A 10,252-nucleotide genomic window follows, 5' to 3' on the forward strand; every position below is an offset into this window, starting at 1 on the left:
TATGGAGATGGGTGGTGGTAATGGCTGGACAACATTATGAAGGTATTTAATACCATTGAACTGAACACTTAAAAATGGTTAAGATGGTAAATGTGTTTTATACCACAATTTAAAAAATACATGTAAAAATGGCTAAATAGCAACCATTGTATATGCCCTAACATAGTATGGAAGGAAGAAGGCTTAATATAACGCAGTAATAGCTGGGTGCAGTGGCTCATGCCAGTTAACCCAACACTTGGGGAGGTCGATGTGAATGTCTCACTTGAGGCCAGAAGTTCAAGACTAGTCTGGGCAATATGGTAAAACCCCTTCTCTACAAAAAATACAGATTAGCTAGGCATGCTGGTGTGCACCTGTAGCCTCAGCTAGTAGGGAGGCTGAGGTGAGAGGCTTGCTTGAGCTTGGGGGGAAGAGGCTTAAAGTGAGCCGTGATTGTGCCATGGCACTCTAACCTGGGCAAGAGAGTGAGGCTCTGTCTCAAAAAGTAAATAAATAATAATAAAGCAGAAATAGTAGCAACAACCTACCAGTGGAAGCTCGATTGGATTTGTTTTTCTTGTTGACTTCCTAGGAAAAGTGATTCCATGCCTTGCTTTGTTAAACCTGGCTGTAAAAGCAAGGCATCAAAACAGACTGTTAAATGCTCACTGAGGTAGAAAACCAAAGCCCACAGCAGTGCCCCACATTAGGAGCCAATGGATGGAAATGAGGGAATGGAAAGGTGAAACAGCAAACAGAGGAAGGCTGGCTGGCACACTGCCCGACTGGACAGCCTGCTGCAGCCACCAGCCTCAACCTGGGACAGGGAGACCTGTGGGGCCCTGTCTCTTTCCCTGAAGCCAACAATAAAGTGACAGGCACCCAAGAGAATATATGGCCTGTTTGAACCTTGGCGAAGCACTGTCAAGGGAGATTGCCAGAAAAACGTACTCTGTCCGAACCTAAGTTCCTTCCACAAAAATTGGGCAGCTCCTAGAATTTAATTCCATTAACATCTCAATGCCTCCAAACATTTGATTACCAGAGCTCATCAATGGCTGCTCTCAAGGGCAATTATCTATCATTATCAGTGTATTGCCTTACCCTTTTAATTAGGATGTTAATGTCCAGTGTAAACAAAGCCTTCTTTTCTAATTTCAGCTGTGCACAATGAAAAGCCCCTTTTTTGTTTTCCATCCCCCTAGGGTTCTGTGAACTGAATTTACTCTAGTTCCTGGAGTGTGGAAAAAGTAAACAAGGTTTTGTTTGGATTCTACCTTTCAGTTTCTCTGGACTAAAACCCAGCAAAGTTATCCCCAAAGTGCCAGCAAGTTATCCCAAAGACAAAAATTGTCCTGAGATATGAAAATAGTTTCAGAGAATGTTACGAAAACAAAACAAAACAAAAAAAACAAACAAATTCAGAGGTTTTTTAATAGTTAAAGAGAAGAGAGGGGAAATGTTTGGCATATTTTCAATTGCTTTGTATTACCACAGAAAGGTAAACAATTTTAAACTCATGTTAAATTTTAGCTAAACAGGTATTCAGGTCATTAACAAAGGGTCCCTATGGCAGATTAAATATTCCATATGATTATATCAATTTCTGACACAGGGACTTAAAACAATCAATACAAAATTTCTGAAAGAAAGAAGAGATGAAGCAAATATCAGAAACTTAAAAATATAAGCACATAGGCCGGGCGCGGTGGCTCACGCCTGTAATCCCAGCACTTTGGGAGGCCGAGGCGGGTGGATCACGAGGTCGAGAGATCGAGACCATCCTGGTCAACATGGTGAAACCCCGTCTCTACTAAAAATACAAAAAATTAGCTGGGCATGGTGGCACTTGCCTGTAATCCCAGCTACTCGGGAGGCTGAGGCAGGAGAATTGCCTGAACCCAGGAGGCGGAGGTTGCAGTGAGCCGAGATCGCGCCATTGCACTCCAGCCTGGGTAACAAGAGCGAAACTCCGTCTCAAAAAAAAAATATATATATATATATATATATATATAAGCACATAAAGAAACAAAACTCATCTACATAAGTGACCTTAGTATTTCTTGGTTGTCCTTAGCCATCCATGGAGTAGTCTGGTTAGTGGGAGTTGCCTTATCTCTGGGGAATGTGCTAATCGTTCCCAGGGTACAGGTATCCCTCATTGGACACAGCCAGCTTGACTCTGGAAGAACCGCCTGGCACAAAGCAATCAGGCAGTGGGCGTTTGACCTGCTGTCTGTCTACATAGAACCTACTGGAATCATCACATCTGCCTGGCCTATTCTGAACACTGTTTTGAGGCTAGCACGGGGCAACACTTCTTCAATGTTTGAAAGTCTAGGGGAGAAAATAATTTGAAGAAAAATGTCACAGTTCAGTGGTTAGATTGAGTAACTGTTGTATCCTTTCTCTCAATGTTGATTAGTAAAATGATTTTTATTACATTTATAGTAAAAAAAAATAGTAAATAGAAAAACACATGATGCTACATAAGGTAACTTTTTTTTGATTTTGTTTATTATTTATTATTTTTATTTTTTGAGTTGGAATCTCTCTCTGTTACCCAGGCTGAAGTGCAGTGACACAATCTTGCTCACTGCAAACTCTGTCTCCCAGGTTCAAGTGATTTCTCCTGCCTCTGTCTCCCAAGTAGCTGGGACTACAGGCATCTGCCACCATGCCTGGCTAATTTTTGTAGTTTTAGTAGAGACAGGATTTCACCACATTGGCCAGGCTGGTCTCAAACCCCTGACCTCAGGTGATCCACTCACCAAGTGCTGGGATTACAGGCATGAGCCACCACCCCTGGTCCATAAGGTAACTTTTAAAAATCCTATCTTGATTGGCCCACTTAAAGAGGTTTTACAATGGTTAATTCTTACGCTAATTTCCATTTGTAAATAGAGGTCTGGTTAATAAAGGGTAAACACATAAAGGCACTAAAAAAAAAAAAATCTGTAAAACCACTTCTATCAACCATCATCAAAAACTGATTATTTTTTCCTTTTTTGTCTCTTATCAACAAAATCCTTGAAAATTGTCTTTGGTATATTCCTCGTAAATGTCAAAAATACATTTGAATGTGCAAATACGTCTTTAAAAACATATTTTTCTTTGATTATAAAAAGTAATATAAGCCTACAGAAATTTTAGAGACTATAAAATAGTACCACCCAAAAATATCACCCATAAACCTATAAACCGGAGTCAGTCATTGTCAATATTTCTGTGAAATAGGCAATTTGCCCCCAGACATGGAGCCAGGATGGCTGGGAGAGACCTTGGCTCCCTAGGTTCAGGGGCATGCATGACAAAGCTCAGCTGAGCTTGCCACTAGACCTATTATGCTCCTTATAATGTAAGTGATTTGCTGGAATATTACATAAACTAAGGGAATATGAGTGTGAAAACAAACAGAATTGTTCTTTTGCTTACTCATTTGTTTATTTATTTATTTAGAGATGGAATCTTGCTCTGCCATCCGGGCTGGAGTGCAGTGGCATGATCTCCACTCACTTCAACCTCTGCCTCCCAGGTTCCAGTGATTCTCCTGCCTCAGCCTTCCAAGTAGCTGGGATTACAGGTGCCTACCACCACGCCTGGCTAATTTTTGTATTTTTAGTAGAGATGAGGTTTCACCATGTTGGCCAGGCTGGTCTCAAACTCCTGACCTCAAGTGATTCACCCACCTCAGCCTCCCAAAGTGCTAGGATTACAGGTGTGCACCATCGCGCCCAGCCAGAATTGTTCTTTCTATGCCAGCTAAATTGAATGCTTTAGAAAGACTCCATCAAGGCAAGATTTTAGAGTCAAAAGTGTTCTGCACTCAGCTGGCATTGCAAGTGCCTCATTCCAGATCAAGACGACACCCCTCCCAGGCACTGCAGGCCAGTGTTTGAAGACAGTAGTGGGCAGGATTGGGGCAGGCAGCTGAGGCAGCCACGTGGGCCATCACAGATGCTCTCTTCAGCCCCATACATCAGGATCTGGAAATGAACACTGTGTGGACTTCACCTCCCCACCATTTGAGATAAGATCACTCAGCTGGAGAATCTCCAAATCTAGAGGACTGAAGAGATTCCCAACAACATCTGCTAGTTCCAAACACTTTTTGAGTTTACCCCAGATCCCTCAGTTGAGGAATCTGTGGATGTCACTGATTAACACTTTAGGTAAACACCAGCCTGTCTTCCCCTGCCACCCCAGGAAAAGTGCTTCACCTCTCTCCCATTCCACACCATTGGCTTTTCCTTTCAGTTTTCCTGATTTGAAAAGTACTGGAGGCAATTTAGGAATGAATGAAAAACCCTCCCCCAAAGCTGTGTTGCTCCAGAACCCCGAGGCAGAACTAGTTCCAAGTGTGGTTGGAAGGCGACATTCAGGCAGCATTCACAGGTGGAGCTGCAGTGGGGTGCCAAGGCTGGGGGATGTTTCTGTCTCTCCTGAGTTCCTGTATCAGAAGCTTCCCAGCTGCTTTCTAGCAGGCACAATGAAGGGGACAGGCAGCAGCCAGCTCACTTTCCATTGCAGTAACTGCTCCAGTGGTCTAAAGTGGCTCCTGCAGTAGACTCCACTATCTTTGCCTATCTAGACAATTTTCCTCTTTCCAGTCTTGATGTGGGGCCCTATCCTTGTCCCACTGGATGCCTTCTCCCTGGGCTCTGAGTATTAAACTAGGAGCAGAAAGTGGCATGACAGTGCCCTGTGCCAACCACCAACTCATTCCCATGGAGAGCCAGAGGAGCAGCCCCAGCCGAGCTTTGATATAAAGATTTCCCTTTGATTCTGTCAGCTGCCCATATCCTTCTATTGAAATCCATTTTTGGCTGGGCACGGTGGCTCAGATTCATCTCTACTAAAAATACAAAAATTATCCAGGCGTGGTGGCATGCACCTGTAGTCCCAGCTACCCAGGAGGCTGGGAAGGAGAATTGCTTGAAGCCAGGAGGCAGAAGCTGCAGAGAGATGAGATTGTGCCATTGCACTCTAGCCTAAGTGACAGAATGAGACTCATTCTCAAAGAAAGAAAAATAAATAAATAAATAAATTTAGGAAAGAAAGAAAGAAAGAAGCCTTTCTGATTAAAGTAGCAAGAGCTAATTTTTTTTTTCTCTGATTGTAACAAAAAAATCTTGAAGGACGCCACTCACAGCCATATGTGTGTATACGTTTGTGTGTGTTTACGTGTATGTGTGTATAAGTTTGTGTGTGTTTACGTGTATGTGCATATGCACACATTTGTGTTTTGCTCTCAAAGCACAGCCTGGGTCTGTGCATTTTTACAGTCAGTAACTCAACAAAAACATCTATTCAGGTTACTTCATACATTCCCTTCACTAATATGTAGGCTACTAAGCTAGGTACAGAAAGTAGAAAAAGGAGCAAGATGCAATTACCTTGCTTCAAAGTCCCCCTGCCCATGTTCAGCCAGGAGAAAAATCAGATACATTTATTACACTGTATTTTAGCAGCTACCTAGTGAATTATCAGTCCAGCCAGTCTAAATTGGTAGTCTTGGTGGTGGTGGTGGCAGTGAGGTTGGAGGGTGGGTAGCTATGTTTCTACGTGATCCTGCCTGCCTGGCAACAACAATTGGCCCACAGGGTAAATATCTAATCTAATTCAGGCCAATCACATTTTTTTTTTTTTTTTCTCCTAGGAATCCAGAATAAGGGTCGGGCGAGAAGAGTTGGCTGGGGAGGAAAGAGAATGGCTAAGAAAAATGTTGAGAGGTAGAGTTGGTTGGTCATTTCCCTCTACAGAGCTCAAACGTGAAAACTTGAGTGAGGCTGAGCATGGTAGCTCACTCTTTAATCCCAGCACTTTGGGATGCCAAGGTGTGTGGATTGCTTGAGTCCAGGAGTGGGAGACCAGTCTGGGTAACATGGTAAAACAGTGACTCTACAAAACAAAACAAAACAAAACACACACACACACACACACACACACACACACACACACACACACAAACAGAAACTAGCTGGATGTGGTGGAATGTGCCTGTAGTCCTAGCTACTAGAGAGGCTGAGGCAGGAGGATGCCTTGAGTCCAGGAGGTCAAGGTTGCAGTGAGCCAAGATCATGCCACTGCACTCCAGCCTGGGCAACAGAGTGAGACCCTGTCTCAAAAAAAAAAAAAAAAAAAAAAAAAAACCACAAAATAAAACAAAACAAAAAAAGAGTGGGTTGGGAAGTCACCTTCTACCCACCAAGCAGACTTAGCAGCAGAACAAAGAAGGTTGCCCAGAAAGAAGCAAGGGACTGCCACAGAGAAGCCAAGGGGCTCTGGACTCTGTGACCACCCATGGCCATGACTCCCTTTTCAGGCCTCACTGCATGTCAGTTTTTGAATTCTATGAGACAGGGTGTCTCATAGAATCAATACATCAATACTGTATGATTTATTGCCACCTGTGAACAGCCCAAGTGGGTTTCTGTGTTTGCAACCCAGAGTTCTAACTGAAAAAAGCATAAATCCCAAGTGCTGTGGGAGTCCAACCTGCATAGTGACTAATTCTCTAGGGATGAGAAGAGGCCTTGTAAACCTTCCCATAGGAGGTGGCATTTCATTCCTCTTTTGCATAGAACCACAGAATATTCCTTTATCTTTCCTGTTGCTATCTCAGGTCTTATCCTTCATGCTGTGCTACTCCAAGTTTAGCATGGAATTCTCTAGGTGAGATTCTTTTCATTCTATTTCAGAATAAAAAACAACTATGTGCAAATGTAGGTACCTCTGTCTTGTCGTTGTTGTTGTTTGAGTCTTGCTCTGTCACCAGGCTGGAGTGCAATGACATGATCTCGGCTTACTGCAACCTCCACCTCCCAGGTTCAAGCAATTCTCCTGTCTCAACCTCCCAAGTAGCTGGTACTGCAGGTGCACACCACCATGCCTGGCTGAATTTTGTATTTTTAGTAGAGACAGGGTTTCACCATGTTGGCCAGGATGGTCGTGATCTCCTGACCTTGTGATCTGCCCGCCTTGGCCTTCCAAAGTGCTGGGATTACAGTTACGAGCCACTGCACCTGGCCAGTACCTCTGTTTTTATAGTTGGAGTATTTTCTCCCAAGCTGCTTACAGAATTAGGTATTCCAGTATGGGCATATTTTGCTTTGGTTGCTACATTATACTGCTTTCAGTAGCTTCCATTTCTATGTTCCACGAATGTAGAACGCATTACCATCTTAGGTCATAATGTGAAGCAAGTCTGACATTCACACTATTCTTCACTAAACATCCCTAGTAGTCACACTTAAAGAGTTTCACCAGTGCAGGATTATACTACACAGTCATAAAACCAAATCATTTCCTGTCATGGCTGCCATGTCTAAGAATCCCAAAGTTCCCTCTAAATTCTCATCAACACCATTCATTCGTAAAGCTAACTAAAGGGTCTTGTTTATACCTGTGCTCTCATCAAAGAATACATCATTAGTGATTTTATTTTATTTATTTTTCTTAAGACAGGGTCTCACTCTGTAACTGAGGCTGGAATGCAGCAGCACAATCTTGGCTCACTGCAATCTCTGTCTCCTGGGTTCAAGCAATTCTCCTGCCCCAGCCTTCTGAGTAGCTGGGACAGCAGGGACCCACCGTCAAGCACGGCTAATGTTTGATTTTTGATTTTCTTTCTTTCTTTCTTTTTCCTTCCTTTTTTTTTTTTTTTTTTTGTAATTTTAGTAGAGATGGGGTTTCACCATGTTGACCAGACTGGTCTGGAACTCCTGACCTCAAATGATCCACCCACCTTGGCTTCCCAAAATGCTGGGATTTCAAGTGTGAGCCACCGTACCCAGCTGATCATTGGTGATTTTAGAGTGATTTGTCTGATTTGAAATTTTACAAAGGGAAACAGGACATACTTGTTTTGGCTTCTAGCTTTCCTTCCTTCTCTTGAACAAAATCTGCCTATAGGTTTGATCTCCCATAGTGTCAGTTTGCACATTGGGGACTGTAATTCTGGATTTCAATCTCCAGACTCAATTTTGCTCTCTTATGAAGTCACAACCTCAACTGTTCCTCTCTCAATTGTATTTTGACATTTGTAATGGTCTTTTGTAGTTGACATTGCTGATCTTTTTTTTTTTTTTTGAGACGGAGTTTCGCTCTGGTTACCCAGGCTGGAGTGCAATGGCACGATCTCGGCTCACCGCAACCTCCGCCTCCTGGGTTCAGGCAATTCTCCTGCCTCAGGCTCCTGAGTAGCTGGGATTACAGGCACGTGCCACCATGCCCAGCTAATTTTTTGTATTTTTATTAGAGACGGGGTTTCACTATGTTGACTGGGATGGTCTCGATCTCTTGACCTCGTGATCCACCCGTCTTGGCCTCCCAAAGTGCTGGGATTACAGGCTTGAGCCACCGCGCCCGGCCCGACATTGCTGATCTTTGATCTTTATTTTGTTTCTCACCACAGTAGAAACTAGGTAGGAAAATAAGAGTGCAATTTATTGGGGACCCTCTTGGAGACTCCAACAAACTATTTCTCTAATTTTCCCAGCCCTATCTGCAACATGCTGTTACATTGTTTCTCAATGCTGGTTGGGGTGGATATCTTTTGTTTTCTGTGCTCAATAGATACTTTGTTATACATTCACCATCTGTAACAGGTTTAAATGCCCTGACATCAAATTTGTAACTACATTTTTATAGCAACTTTACTTGTAAAAACAAACTCTTGAAGTGACTATCTTCTTTTTCAGTTTGGCAACATTTTCATCCTGTGTTGTTTCATTTATCCTACCTCTGAAGGTAGTTTTAAAAATGGCAATTGTTAATTTGTGTTCTTTAGATACAGTCATTCTTTACATAATAAACACATAGCAATTTTGTTTCTTTTCATAGAGAAAGAGGATCTCGTGTAATTTTCTTAAAATAGGTGATCCTTTTAGTTTGGCTTTTTCCCCCATTAATGATAAAGAAATAGGCTCAGAGGCCGGGCGCGGTGGCTCAGGCCTGTAATCCTAGCACTTTGGGAGGCCAAGGTGGGTGGATCACCTGAGGTCAGGAGTTCAAGACCAGCCTGGCCGTCATGGTGAAACCCCATCTTATTAAATAAATGAATAAATAAATAAAAGGAAAATAAATATGCTCAGGAAAAAAAGTTAGAAAAATAGTAGAAGAGTGGGCTAGGATCAGTGGTTCATGCCTGTAATCCCAGCCCTTTGGGAGGCCAAGGCAGGGGGATCATGAAGTCAGGAGTTTGAGACCAACCTGGCCAACATAGTGAAACCCCATCTCTACTAAAAATACAAAAATTAGCTGGGTGTGGTGGCGTGAGCCTGTAGTTCCAGCTACTCAGGAGGCTGAGGTGGCAGAATCAAATGAACCCGGGAGGTGGAGGTTGCAGTGAGCCAAGATCACACTATTGCACTCTAGCCCAGCAACAGAAAACAACAAAAAACAAAAAGAAAAAGAAAAGAAAAGAAAAATAGTAGAAGAGTGATAATAAATGGCAGCTGACACCTAGCCTGAGGATTTCGGAAATGCAGAGCATGGTAGAGACTAAGCAAACAGGAGGTGTCTATCTTTGCTTAGGGCCATTATTGCTATGTGGGCCCAGTATTGTCAGATCATGTGTTTTTTTGTTTTTTTTTCAGAGAAGATGAAATTCGACTTTTAAGTAACATTCTATTTTAAAACTACTGTCTCAATTAAAAAAAAATTACTAAAGATATCAACAAAGATATCAACAAAGTACATTTTTTGGCTGAATTCCCTATTCCCTCCCCTCCCCTCAGGCTTGCCAGTTTGTCTTTTTTTTTTTTTTTTTTTGAGATAGAGTTTTTCTGTCTCCTAGGCTGGAGTGAAGTGGTGCAATCTCGGCTAACTGCAATCTCCGCCTCCTGGGTTCAATCGATTCTCCTGCCTCAGCCTCCTGAGTAGCTGGGATTACAGGCGTACACCACCACACCCAGCTAATTTTTGTATTTTTAGTAGAGACGGAGTTTCACCCTGTTGGTCAGTCTGGTCTCAAACTCCTGACCTTGTGATCCACCGGCCTCGACCTCTCAAAGTGCTGGGATTACAGGCGTGAGCCTAGTTTGTCTGTTATCAGAGACAACAGGAGGCCTTTAAGGCTGTTTGGCATAGGTAGCTGCCTATATCATGAAATCTGTGGCAGGGAGGGTTGGGGCCCCTCTTAGGGACAGGCTGTCTTCCTTTCAAAGGGCTGAGATACCTGCAGCAGGGAATGGAGCCAGTGGGGACAGTGGGCAGATCCTGGCTAAGGACCCATTTTGCATTTTGCCTGGGGCAACTTAGGCAGCTG

The sequence above is a fragment of the Saimiri boliviensis genome, chromosome 15, assembly GCF_048565385.1.
Source record: "Saimiri boliviensis isolate mSaiBol1 chromosome 15, mSaiBol1.pri, whole genome shotgun sequence".
In the NCBI taxonomy this organism is placed as follows: Eukaryota; Metazoa; Chordata; class Mammalia; order Primates; family Cebidae; genus Saimiri; species Saimiri boliviensis.